Source organism: Meriones unguiculatus, chromosome 14 (genome assembly GCF_030254825.1).
Source record: "Meriones unguiculatus strain TT.TT164.6M chromosome 14, Bangor_MerUng_6.1, whole genome shotgun sequence".
Classification (NCBI taxonomy): domain Eukaryota; kingdom Metazoa; phylum Chordata; class Mammalia; order Rodentia; family Muridae; genus Meriones; species Meriones unguiculatus.
In genome coordinates, this window is record NC_083361.1 from 47,965,004 (window position 1) to 47,979,001 (window position 13,998).

At 41.4% G+C, this 13,998-nt stretch overlaps 3 non-coding genes across 3 annotated transcripts; all 3 read right to left on the minus strand.

Annotated features, from left to right (window-relative positions):
• Positions 1-2,544: 2,544 nt before the first annotated feature.
• On the minus strand, positions 2,545-2,609 carry LOC132647787 (small nucleolar RNA SNORD109A). The gene has a single exon (XR_009586130.1). It is a non-coding gene; the product is annotated as a small nucleolar RNA SNORD109A (small nucleolar RNA).
• Positions 2,610-6,117: 3,508 nt separating this feature from the next.
• LOC132647375 (small nucleolar RNA SNORD109A) lies at positions 6,118-6,182 on the minus strand. Its single transcript, XR_009585743.1, has one exon. It is a non-coding gene; the product is annotated as a small nucleolar RNA SNORD109A (small nucleolar RNA).
• A 5,297-nt stretch (positions 6,183-11,479) lies between these two features.
• Positions 11,480-11,544, minus strand: LOC132647352 (small nucleolar RNA SNORD109A). The gene has a single exon (XR_009585720.1). It is a non-coding gene; the product is annotated as a small nucleolar RNA SNORD109A (small nucleolar RNA).
• Positions 11,545-13,998: the final 2,454 nt, after the last annotated feature.

Consider the following 13,998-nt stretch of genomic DNA (forward strand, 5'->3'; position numbering starts at 1 on the left):
TGGGTGGCTCTCTTAGTATCCACGCCAGAGGATCAAGGATAGATGAAATTTGTGAGGGTTATTGTTCTGTGCTCTAGGGGTCTAGACTCCTAACACCCTATCATCTTCCTTTGGGATCCACACCTGTCAGGGCAGAAATAAGAGTTTAATTCTTTGAGCTTGAATGTCGATAAGGGAAGGAGCTGGGAGAAGGCTTTTCTTAGTACTTCTGGATATATTATGTAGAATTGGAAGCTTCAATGGTAGCTTCAAAATAAAGTCAAATATGCCAATAGCTTCACCCAACTGTTGGTTTTCCAAATGCACCTCAAAATACTAATGGTATTAGGTAGTATCCTTGTCACTTGCTTGGGTTGGGACTACCTAGCTAAGTCCCCGACAATGCCAGGGGCATAGCAAGTGTTCCACCATCAAGAGGCAAGACGAAGCCTAGGTTGTTTAGCCATGAGAGGGACGTTAAATAATTCTCATCTCTTGTGGTACACAGTAGGTAAATATTTCGTCAGGCGAGAATACAGCCTGCCTACAAACAAAAGACACAATGGGAAGCAGCGTCACTTACCTGTCCTGCCAGAAGGGAAGCACCTCTCCAAGTTTTAGCCTGTAACATAATAAGTATGAAGGTTATCAGAAAAGGAAATGCGTCTAGGCAACCTTGACTTTCTAAAGTGTCCCGACCTTCAAGTCTGCCAGCACTTCAGTCTTTCCCAGAACCAACAATTGAATTCATTTCCTCCCTTCCAATCCCCTCAGATTTTAACCACTGTGGCAAGGATTTCTCTTCTTCTGATGACTTCCTCAGAAGCTGTCTGTGAGAGCATCTTTGCCAGTGCCAGCAGGCACACTGTGTACGCCTCTCAGTGGGCAACGAGGAAGTTGGACAAAGCAAAGAAGAAGCAGTGCGTATAGCATTGCAGTATGGTCATTCTTAACTCCTCCTTTCTCAAAGTCAAAACGACCAAGTTGCACAGAGGTGAAAGTCAGTAAGCCCAATGGTATCTTTGAGATTTGAGGATGTCATTGAAATTTGTCCTCTGTGCATGGAATTCTCTCCTTGTTTATCCAACAGAGTGTTCCATAATTGACTTTAGATTTCTTCCCTGCCATGCAACCTCATCTTGGAAGAGAGGGGAATCCAAAGGTACCTTTTTGTCTACATGTATGTTACCATGTCTCGATTCATGGAACTCAAGTCTTCCACTTGGAAGAGCGTTGGAATCATCTACCATGCTTCAGGTTAAATCTGATGAAAAGAAGATGTTTTCTACGCACTAACTGACTAGCCCGTGGTCAAATACACTGGGTTGCTTTTTATCGAGTATGTTGTACTACACATCTGAGATTACATGATGTCCTTGATTGGATATTCAAGCTTCAACCATGGCTTTAGAAATTGTGTATCCAGCAAGTGTTACCAAGAGTCCTATGCTCCAGCTTCGTAAAAGTCTGTTAGTAGTAAGATATATATATATATATATATATATATATATATATATATATATATATACATATATGTGTGTGTCAGTTCTGAATTAATTGTGTTCATCATGAGGATGTTAAGAAGATTCAGTGTGTGGTTCTTTCTTGTTTCATTGAAGAGTTAGCGCATCTGATCCATTATCAGGATTGTGGGTCTACCAGCTAGCAACATGTTCTTTAGAAATATCTTTCCTTGTTTCATAAAGGAATAGTTGTTTTCATAGATCTTGGGTAACACGCAAATTTTGTTAGAATAGATGATTTGCATCTGTGTGATAGCGGCAATAAGATGATGAATGTACCCAGGAGGAAAAGAAAAACAACAACAACAAGTAACAGAAAGCAAAGCCCAATTGTCATTTCTCATGATGGATCAACTGAGATGGTTTCCATGCGAGAAAGAGATAGGTAAACACAACATGCTCTGGAAGATTTTGGCAGCTAAGACATAAATGATGAACACCAATAAAACTAGGGAATGTCTCAAACAGGTGCCCTGGTTTCTCACCTAGCCATTATTATCTAGAATTTACCCAGCCTCCAACAGGAAAGACCATTTCAATTTTCCCTCTATATAAATTGAATGATCCTTTAATTATTAGTTATACGTCAGCCTTTACACAATTTTGGGAAAAGTGCGAGGGCAGTCATTGTCCTCCAATATTCTTGGGACTACTGGCATGAGCCCTAACCTCCCAGCCTGACACTTTACCACATATGTGCAAGGGTACATCGCCGGAGACTAGGAATGAGCAGCACGTTCTAATTCATCAGTTCTTACATATTTTTTGAGTACGTCATTTGCACCTACAGTCATCTCTACCTGATATATGTGCCTACTCCTATAGTAAAGGTTGTCTCCCTATCACTTGGAATCATTTCTATCTCTTTGAAAATAGAAAGCAATGAAGATTGTATCAAACCAAGTATGGGTATTGTTATGAGGCCTTTTTCGAAAAATCTCAGAATCTGATGCCATACTGCACAGTTCTCATCCTCTCTGAAGAGGGAAGAGTGAAAGGCAGGCTCTGAACTCCTCATGGGTCTCACGAGGACCTCATATCTGGACCTCAGATCGCATCTGTTCAAGTCAGTCAACGTCCTCAGAGACCTGTTGTCATCATAGATCCAGAAAGGCCTTCGCTCAACACATGAGTTTTCACCTACCAAGTGAAATCCCAGAGAGCTAGACTCCTGGGCCTTGACAAGGAAGTTCAAAACTGTGCAGGAGGCATGTAGCTCATTCTGTCAAAGGTTCTGGGGAAACACAGAGGAAGGATTAAAGAGCCTTTCCCCTTTGACACCATATGAGAAAAATAGAGGTCAACACATTGCCTTTGGTGGGTGTCACTGGCCCCAAATCGGGTACCTGTGAATATTCCTTGAATTTATGTATTTAATCTTTACAACAAAGATTTGGTAAGAAGAGAGAAAACATTCAAGAAAGCAAAATGACTTTTGTCCTATCTAGATAAAATTTTTTCAACATCCTAATTTGCGGTTTTGATTGTATGTTCTTCCTCTTTACCCTGCTTATAGGATTCCTCCTCCTGTTCTCTGTCTTCCATGTATGTTCCTCTCCATCTTATAGTGCACAGTATTGAGCCTTCCAGTTGTCCTGCAATTGTCAATGCTCTGGAGGATTTTGTGATGTGTGTCACATGACCACCAGCTCGTTCCATATTTCCTTGGACAACAAATTGGAACACACAAACCAAGCTACATTTTGGTCCATCCCACAGGACATTGACAGGGACAGGAGTTGGATTCTGCGTGCCTGATTCCTGAACCTGCTCTTCTTATCACCTCTCATGTCATGTTTCTTCTAATGAACTCAAAACCACCCAGTTTCCAAGATGAAGGAAGGCATTGCATTTAATACCAAAAATATTCTTCGTTTTGTTTTGGTTTGGTTTGTTTTTTCTGACAATGGATAACTAGATTTCTGGCTCAACATAATCCATAATCATTTATAAAATGAAAAATTATGGTTCATTGTCAGCTCTGTTTGGGGCTGCGAAAACTTTATGGCAATTCACCTGAATTTTAGAGGGCAAGATTGCAAGTTTCCATGCTACTTACAAGGACATGAAAACGCATGGGTTGTTTTCTTAGCATCCACACAAGAGAATCAAGGATTGATGAAATTTGTGAGGGTTTTGTTCTGTGCTCTAGGGGTCGAGACCCCTAACACCGTATCATCTTCCTTTGGGTTCCACACCTGTCAGGGCAGAAATGAGAGTTTAATTCATTGAGATTGATTGGCGAGAAGGGAAGGAGCTGGGAGAAGGCTTTTCTTAGTACTTCTGGATATATTATTTAGAATTGGAAGCTTCAATGGTAGCTTCAAAAGAAAGTCAAATATGCCAAAAACTTCACCCAACTGTTGGTTTTCCAAATGCACCTCAACATACTAATGGTATTAGGTAGTATCCTTGTCACTTGCTTGGGTTGGGACTACCTAGCTAAGTCCCCTACAAAGCCAGGCCCATAGCAAGTGTTCCTTCAGCAAGAGGCAAGATGAAGCTTAGGTTGTTTAGCCATGAGAGAGACGTCAAATAAATCTCATCTCTAGAAGTAAACAGTAGGTAAATATTTAGTCAACCGAGATTTCAGCCAGCCTACAAACAAAAGACACCATGGGAAGCAGCGTCACTGCTTACCTGTCCTGCCAGAAGGGAAGCACCTGTCCAAGTTTTAGCCTTCAACATAATAAGTATGAAGTTTATCAGAAAAGGAAATGCGTCTAGGCAACCTTGACTTTCTAAGTGTCCCGACCTTCAAGTCTGCCAGCCGTTCAGTCTTTCCCAGAATCAACTATTGAATTCATTTCCTCCCTTCCAATCCCCTCAGATTTTCGCCACTCTGGCAAGAATTTCACTTCTTCTAATGGCTTCCTCAAAAGCTGTCTGTGAGAGCATCTTTGCCAGTGCCAGCAGACACAGTGTGGATGCCTCTCAGTTTGCAGCGGGGAAGTTGGACAAAGCAAAGAAGAGGCACTGCCTATAGCATTGCAGTATGGTCCTTCTTAACTCCTTGTTTCTCAAAGTCAAAATGAACAAGTTGCACAGAGGTGAAAGTCAGTAAGCCCTACGGTATCTTTGAGATTTCAGGGTGTCGTTGAAATTTGTCCTCTGTGCATGGAATTCTCTCCTTGTTTATCCAACAAAGTGTTCCAAAATTGACTTTAGATTTCTTCCCTGCCATGCAACCTCATCTTGGAAGAGAGGGGAATCCAAAGGTTCCATTTGGTCTACATGAATGTTACCATTTCTCGATACATGGAACTCAAGTCTTCCACTTGGAAGAGCGTTGGAATCATCTACCATGCTTCAGGTTAAATCGGATGAAAAGAAGATGTTTTCTACGCACTAACTTACTAGCCCGTGGTCAAATACTCATGGGTTGCTTTTTATCGAGGATGTTGTACTACACATCTGAGATTACATGATGTCCTTGGTTGGATATTCAAGCTTCAACCATGGCTTTAAAAATTGTGTATCCAACAAATGTTACCACGAGTCCTATGCTCCTGCTTCCTAAATGTCTGTTAGTAGCAAGATATATATATATATATATATGCGTATATATATTAGTACATTAGTGTGTGTGTGTGTGTGTCAGTTCTGAATTAATTGTGTTCATCATGAGGATGTTAAAAAGATTCAGTGTGTGGTTCTTTCTTGTTTCATTGGAGAGTTAGCATGCCTGATCCATTATCAGGACTGTGGGTCTACCAGATAGCAACATGTTCTTTAGAAATATCTTTCCTTTGTTTTTTAAAGGAATAGTTGTTTTCATAGAACTTGGGTTAAACGCAAATTTTGTTAGAAGAGATGATTTGCATCTGTGTGAGAGCGGCAATAAGAGGATGAATGTACCCAGGAGGAAAACAGAAACAACAACAAATAACAGAAAGCAAAGCCCAATTGTCATTTCTCATTTTGGATCAACTGAGATGGTTTCCATGCGAGAGAGAGATAGGTAAACACATGCTCTGGAAGATTTTGGCAGCTAAGTCATAAATGATGAACACCAATAAAACTAGGGAATGTCTCCAACAGGTACCCTGGCTTCTCACCTAGCCATTATTATCTAGAATTTACCCAGCCTCCAACAGGAAAGACCATTTCAATTTTCCCTCTATATAAATTGAATGATGCTGGAATTATTTGTTATATGTCAGCCTTTACAAAACTTTGGGTAAAGGGCGAGGGCAGTCTTTGTCCTCCAATATTCTTGGGACTACTGGCATGAGCCATAACGTCCCCTCCTGACACTTTACCACATATGTGCAAGGGTACATCGACCGAGACTAGGAATGAGCAGCACGTTCGAATTCATCAGTTCTTAGATATTTTTTGGTTACGTCATTTGCACCTACAGTCATCTCTACCTGATATATGTGCCTACTCAAAGAGTAAAGGCTGTCTCCCTATCACTTGGAATCATTTCATTCTCTTTGAAAATAGAAAGCAATGAAGAATGTATCAAACCAAGTATATGTACTGTTATGAGGCCTTTTTCGAAAAGTCTCCGAATCTGATGCCAAACTGCACAGTTCTCATCCTGTCTGTAGAGGGAGGAGTGCCAGGCAGGCTCTGAAATCCTCATGGGTCTCACGAGGACCTCATATCTGGACCTCAGATCGCATCTGTTCAAGTCAGTCAACGTCCTCAGATACCTGTTGTCATCAGAGATCCAGAAAGGCCTTCGCTCAACACATGAGTTTTCACCTACCAAGTGAAACCCCAGAGAGCTAGACTCCTGGGCCTAGACAAGGAAGTTCAAAACTGTGCAGGAGGCATGTAGCTCATTCTGTCAAAGGTGGTGGGGAAAAACAGAGGACAGGATTAAAGAGCCTTTCCCCTTTGACACCATATGAGAAAAATAGAGGTCAAAACATTGCATTTTTTGGGTGTCACTGGCCACAAATCAGGTACCTGTGAATATTCCCTGAACTTATGTACTTAATCTTTACAACAGAGATTTTGGTAAGAATAGAGAAAACATTCAAGTAAGCAAAATGACTTTGTTCCTATCTAGATAAGATTTTTTCAATAACCTAATTTGCGGTTTTGATTCTAATCTCTTCCTCTTTACCCTCCTTTAGGATTCCTCCTCCTGTTCCCTGTCTTCCATGTATGTTCCTCTCCATCTTACAGTGCACAGTATTGAGACTTCCAGTTTTCCTGCAATTGTCAATGCTCTGGAGGATTTTGTGATGTATGTCACATGACCACCAGCTCGTTCCATATTTCCTTGGACAACAAATTGGAACACACAAACCAAGCTACATTTTGGTCCATATACATCACCAGGTATCCCACAGGACATTGACAGGGGCAGGCGTTGGATTCTGCGTGCCTGATTCCTGAACCTGCTCTTCTTATCACCTCTCATGTCATTTTTCTTCAAATGAACTCAAAACCACCCAGTTTCCAAGATGAAGGAAGGCATTGCATTTAATACCAAAAATATTCTTTGTTTTGTTTTGTTTTTTTCCGACAATGGACAACTAGATTTCTGGCTCAACATAATCCATAATCATTTATAAAACGAAAAATTATTGTTCATTGTCAGCTCTGTTTGGGGCTGCGAAAACTTTATGGCAATTCACCTGAATTTTAGAGGGCAAGATTGCAAGTTTCCATGCTACTTACAAGGACGTGAAAACGCATGGGTTGCTTTCTTAGTATCCACTCAAGAGAATCAAGGATAGATGAAATTTGTGAGGGTTATTGTTCTGTGCTCTAGGGGTCTAGACTCCTAACACCCTATCATCTTCCTTTGGGTTCCACACCTTTCAGGGCAGAAAGAAGAGTTTAATTCATTGAGATTGATTGTCGATAAGTAAAGGAGCTGGGAGAAGGCTTTTCTTAGTACTTCTGGATATATTATTTAGAATTGGAAGCTTCAATGGTAGCTTCAAAAGAAAGTCAAATATGCCAATAACTTCACCCAAGTGTTGGTTTTCCAAATGCACCTCAACATACTAATGTTATTAGGTAGTATCCTTGTCACTTGCTTGGGTTGGGACTACCTAGCTAAGTCCCCTACAAAGCCAGGGCCATAGCAAGAGTTCCTCCAGCAAGAGGCAAGATGAACCCTAGGTTGTTTAGCCATGAGAGGGACGTCAAATAAATCTCATCTCTAAAAGTACACAGTAGGTAAATATTTAGTCAGCCGAGATTTCAGCCTGCCTACAAACAAAAGACACCATGGGAAGCAGCGTCACTGCTTACCTGTCCTGCCAGAAGCGAAGCACCTCTCCAAGTTTTAGCCTGCAACATAATAAGTATGAAGGTTATCAGAAAAGGAAATGCGTCTAGGCAACCTTGACTTTGTAAAGTGTCCTGACCTTCAAGTCTTCCAGCCGTTCAGTCTTTCCCAGAACCAACTATTGAATTCATTTCCTCCCTTCCAATCCCCTCAGATTTTAGCCAGTGTGGCAAGAATTTCACTTCTTCTGATGGCTTCCTCAAAAGCTGTCTGTGAGAGCATCTTTGCCAGTGCCAGCAGACACAGTGTGGATGCCTCTCAGTGGGCAGCAGGGAAGTTGGACACAGCAAAGAAGAGGCACTGCCTATAGCATTGCAGTATGGTCATTCTTTTTTTTTTTTTTTTTTTTTTCAGGAACATTGAAGAATCCTCGGACCCTGGGGAAAGTCAGCCCACAGCTTAAATAGCCTCTGGGTAGCCAACCCAGGCGTGCCACGGGGGCAATGAAGATAGGTCCACATACATGGAAGCAACCCAGATCTTCGGCCTTAGCCAAATGTGGAGTTGTTCGTGACAGAGAGCACTCACCATCAGGAAGGTGGAAGGCGGAAACCAGCTCCATCTTTAAGGCATAGCATTCCGCAGCTCTCTACAGTTCCCCCTTTTTGTTTTAGACGCATCAGGCAAGAGTAGAGGTCTGATCTCTGATATTAGAAATAAATTGGGACTTTGTACAGATGTTCATTTAGGTGTCATCCACCCAAAGAGCATCAGACCCGTCCGATACCTTTTTCTCAGAGGCGGGACCTGGGGCATCAACCTGCATCCAATCAGACATGGTCTTCTCTGGGTCCAAAGCGGCTGACCCTGAGTGCAGTGCTTAGCCTCGCATCCTGAGCTTATCATTTTAGCTTTTTCTGGTATCCAACCATGCTTGGGGGAATGTCCTGCTTCATGGCTGTAAAGGCCTGAATGATCATGGCTGCATCACACTGTTGTGAGACTCTAATCTTGCATATATACCACAGGCAAACCAAGGAGACCAACACCAGAAGGCCTGCTAACACTCCCATGCCCGCCCATTCCTTCAGATGGTTCATTGCTGCAGCAATCCATGTTGATAATCCTGTGGCTAGTCCTGCGTCCACTCTGGTAGAATTTACTGTGACAATGGCCACTCTCAGCTGCTCCATCGTAGTATCGAATTCTCCAGTCCAATTATCTAAAATATAGCTCGACAATTGTTTAGACAGATTTGCAGCACAGGAAAAATTCTCATGTTGTATGCTAGTGACACAAAGTCCAGCATACTTTCATTGACAGCCAGGTTGAGCGATTTGCCATAGGGTATCTATTTGCTCCTACAAGAGGTCAATCCTCTGATTAAACACCATCAAGCTTCCTTTTAGTTGAGCATTAATTCCTTTATGTACAACAAAGGCATGAGCTACATTGGCTTAATGATTATTCATGGTCTGAACTGACAGACTACAATAAGAAAGGAGAGGAGATCCTCCCCTATTAGTGGACTTGGGGAGTGGCATGCAAGCAGAGGGAGGAGGGAGGGTGGGATTGGGAGGAGAGGAGGGAGGGGCTAATGGGGGGATGCAGAATGAATAAAATGTAATTGATGAAAAATTTAAGAAAAAAGGAAAAAAATAATTTAATAACCTTAAATGAATTTCAAAATTGGAGGAAAACATGGAGTTAGTCAATTGGCATGGAGCACGTCTTGCCCCTGGGGGCAATGGTCTCCTGAACTTACTCAGACCTCGGACACCACCACTGCTAGTTCTAGAACAGACGCAGGATGTTCCAACGAGGGGTTAAGGCTTCTCATAATATTTCCTATAAGCCCACACCTGTTTGTCTATATCCCCCATTTTTATTCATTATTAGCCAGATAGAGTCAAGTAATTGTGGTAATGATACTTGCTTTTTTGCCCAATGCTTGAATGCTAGTAAATTTAGGTATGCCCTGGTTACTCGCTTGCCTCGCTGGGTGCCTGTGCCCATTGATGCCCCTCACGCTATGACTCTCTTCAGACAGAAAAGGGATCTTGGAACTACAGCCACCATTGTTACTACCATCTCATTGACAGCTGTTGGAGCTACCACCAGGGCATTAGCCATGAGTCATACTGTACAGTATGGTCATTCTTAACTCCTGGTTTCTCAAAGTCAAAATGAACAAGTTGCACAGAGGTGAAAGTCAGTAAGCCCTATGGTATCTTTGAGATTTCAGGGTGTCATTGAAATTTGTCCTCTGTGCATGGAATTCTCTCATGTTTATCCAACAGAGTGTTCCATAATTGACTTTAGATTTCTTCCCTGCCATGCAACCTCATCTTGGAAGAGAGGGGAATCCAAAGGTGCCTTTTTGTCTATATGTATGTTACCATGTATCGATTCATGGAACTCAAGTATTCCACTTGGAAGAGCGTTGGAATCATCTACCATGCTTCAGGTTAAATCTGATGAAAAGAAGATGTTTTCTACTCACTAACTGACTAGCCCGTGGTCAAATACTCATGGGTTGATTTTTATCGAGTATGTTGTACTACAAATCTGAGATTACATGATGTCCTTGATTGGATATTCAAGCGTCAACCATGGCTTTAGAAATTGTGTATCCAGCAAGTGTTACCAAAAGTCCTATGCTCCTGCTTACTAAAAGTCTGTTAGTAGTAAGATATACATATATATATATATATACATATATATAAGATATACATATATATATATGTGTGTGTGTCAGTTCTGAATTAATTGTGTTCATCATGAGGATATTAAGAAGATTCAGTGTGTGGTTCTTTCTTGTTTCATTGGAGAGTTAGCGTGTGTGCTCCATTATCAGGACTGTGGGTCTACCAGCTAGCAACATGTTCTATAGACATATCTTTCCTTTGTTTTTTAAAGGAATAGTTGTTTTCATAGATATTGGGTAACACGCAAATTTTGTTAAAAGAGATGATTTGCATCTGTGTGAGTGCAGCAATAAGAGGATGAATGTACCAAGGAGGAAAATAGAAACAAAAAGAATGAATAACAGAAAGCAAAGCCCAATTGTCATTTCTCATGATGGATCAACTGAGAGGGTTTCCATGCGAGAGAGAGATAGGTAAACACAACATGCTCTGGAATATTTTGGCAGCTCAGACATACTTGATGAACACCAATAAAACTAGGGAATGTCTCAAACAGGTGCCCTGGCTTATCACCTAGCCATTATTATCTAGAATTTACCCAGGCTCCAACAGGAAAGATCATTTGAAATTTCCCTCTATATAAATTGAATGGTCCTGGAATTATTTGTTATACGTCAGGCTTTACACAACTTTGGGTAAATGGCGAGGGCAGTTATTGTCCTCCAATATTCTTGGGACTACTGGCATGATCCATAACATCCCCTCCTGACACTTTACTACATATGTGCAAGGGTACATCGACCGAGACTAGGAATGAGCAGCACGTTCGAATTCATCATTTCCTAGATAGTTTTTGAGTACGTCATTTGCACCTACAGTCATCTCTACCTGATATATGTGCCTACTCCTATAGTAAAGGCTCTCTCCCTATCACTTGAAATCATTTCAATCTCTTGGAAAATAGAACACAATGAAGAATGTATCAAACCATGTATGGGTACTGTTATGAGGCCTTTTTCGAAAAATCTCAGAATCTGATGCCAAACTGCACAGTTCTCATCCTCTCTGAAGAGGGAAGAGTGCCAGGCAGACTCTGAAATCCTCATGGGTCTCACACGGACCTCATATCTGGACCTCATATCGCATCTGTTCAAGTCAGTCAACGTCCTCAGATACCTGTTGTCATCATAGATCCAGAAAGGCCTTCGCTCAACACATGAGTTTTCACCTACCAAGTGAAACCCCAGAGAGCTAGACTCCTGGGCCTTGACAAGGAAGTTCAAAACTGTGCAGGAGGCATGTAGCTCATTCTGTCAAAGGTGGTGGGGAAACACAGAGGACAGGATTAAAGAGCCTTTCCTCTTTGACTCCATATGAGAAAAATAGAGGTCAAAACATTGCATTCGGTGGGTGTCACTGCCCCCAAATCGGGTGCCTCTCAATGTTCCCTGAACTTCTGTACTTAATCTTTACAACAGAGATTTTGGCAAGAATAGAGAAAACATTCAAGTAAGCAAAATGACTTTGTTCCTATCTAGATAAGATTTTTTCAACATCCTAATTTGCGGTTTTGATTCTATGCTCTTCCTCTTTACCCTCCTTTAGGATTCTTCCTCCTGTTCCCTGTCTTCCATGTATGTTCCTCTCTATCTTTCAGTGCCCAGTATTGAGCCTTCCAGTTGTCCTGCAATTGTCAATGCTCTGGAGGATTTTGTGATGTATGTCACATGACCACCAGCTCGTTCCATATTTCCTTGGACAACAAATTGGAACACACAAACCAAGCTACATTTTGGTCCATCCCACAGGACATTGACAGGGACAGGAGTTGGATTCTGTGTGCCTGATTCCTGAACCTGCTCTTCTTATCACCTCTCATGTCATGTTTCTTCAAATGAACTCAAAACCACCCAGTTTCCAAGATGAAGGAAGGCATTGCATTTAATACCAAAAATATTCTTAGTTTTGTTTTGTTTTGTTTTTTCTGACAATGGAAAACTAGATTTCTGGCTCAACATAATCCATAATCATTTATAAATAGAATAATTATGGTTCATTATCAGCTCTGTTTGGGGCTACGAAAACTTTACGGCAATTCACCTGAATTTTGGAGGGCAGATTGCAAGTTTCCATGCTACTTACAAGGACTTGAAAATACATTGGTCGCTCTCTTAGTATCCACGCCAGAGGAACAAGGATAGATGAAATTTGTGAGGGTTATTGTTCTGTGCTCTAGGGGTCTAGACTCCTAACACCCTATCATCTTCCTTTGGGTTCCAACCTGCCAGGGCAGAAATAAGAGTTTAATTCTTTGAGCTTGAATGTCCATAAGGGAAGGAGCTGGGAGAAGGCTTTTCTTAGTACTTCTGGATATATTATTTAGAATTGGAAGCTTCAATGGTAGCTTCAAAAGAAAGTAAAATATGCCAATAACTTCACCCAACTGTTGGTTTTCCAAATGCACCTCAAAATACTAATGGTATTGGGTAGTATCCTTGTCACTTGCTTGGGTTGGGACTACCTAGCTAAGTCCCCTACAATGCCAGGGCCATAACAAGTGTTCCACCAGCAAGAGGCAAGATGAAGCCTAGGTTGTTTAGCCATAAGAGGGAAGTCAAATGATTCTCATCTCTAGAGGTACACAGTAGGTAAATATTTAGTCAGCCGAGACTGCAGCCTGCCTACAAACAAAAGACACCATTGGAAGCAGCGTCACTGCTTACCTGTCCTGCCAGAAGGGAAGCACCTCTCCAAGTTTTAACCTGCAACATAATAAGTATGAAGGTTATCAGAAAAGGAAATGCGTCTAGGCAACCTTGACTTTCTAAAGTGTCCCGACCTTCAAGTCTGCCAGCCGTTCAGTATTTCCCAGAACCAACTATTGAATTCATTTCCTCCCTTCCAATCCCCTCAGATTTTAGCCACTGTGGCAAAAATTTCTCTTCTTCTGATGGCTTCCTCAAAAGCTGTCTGTGAGAGCATCTTTGCCAGTGCCAGCAGACACAGTATGGATGCCTCTCAGTGGGCAGCAAGGAAGTTCAACAAAGCAAAGAAGAGGCACTGCCTATAGCATTGCACTATGGTCATTCTTAACTCCTCCTCGTTTCTCAAAGTCAAAACGAACAAGTTGCACAGAGGTGAAAGTCAGTAAGCCCTATGGTATCTTTGAGATTTCAGGGTGTCATTGAAATTTATCCTCTGTGCATGGAATTCTTTCATTGTTTATCCAACAGAGTATTCCATAATTTACTATAGATTTCTTCCATGCCATGCAACCTCATCTTGGATGAGAGGGGAATCCAAAGGTGCCTTTTTGTCTACATGTATGTTACCATGTCTCGATTCACGGAACTCAAGTCTTCCACTTGGAAGAGCGTTGGAATCATCTACCATGCTTCAGGTTAAATCTGATGAAAAGAAGATGTTTTGTATGCACTAACTGACTAGCCTGTGTTCAAATACTCATGGGTTGCTTTTTAATAGAATATGTTGTACTACACATCTGAGATTACATGATTTACTTGATTGGATATTCAAGTTTCAACCATGGTTGTAGAAATTGTGTATCCAGCAAGAGTTATCAAGAGTCCTATCCTCCTCCTTCCTAAAAGTCTGTTAGTAGTAAGATATATATATATATATATATATA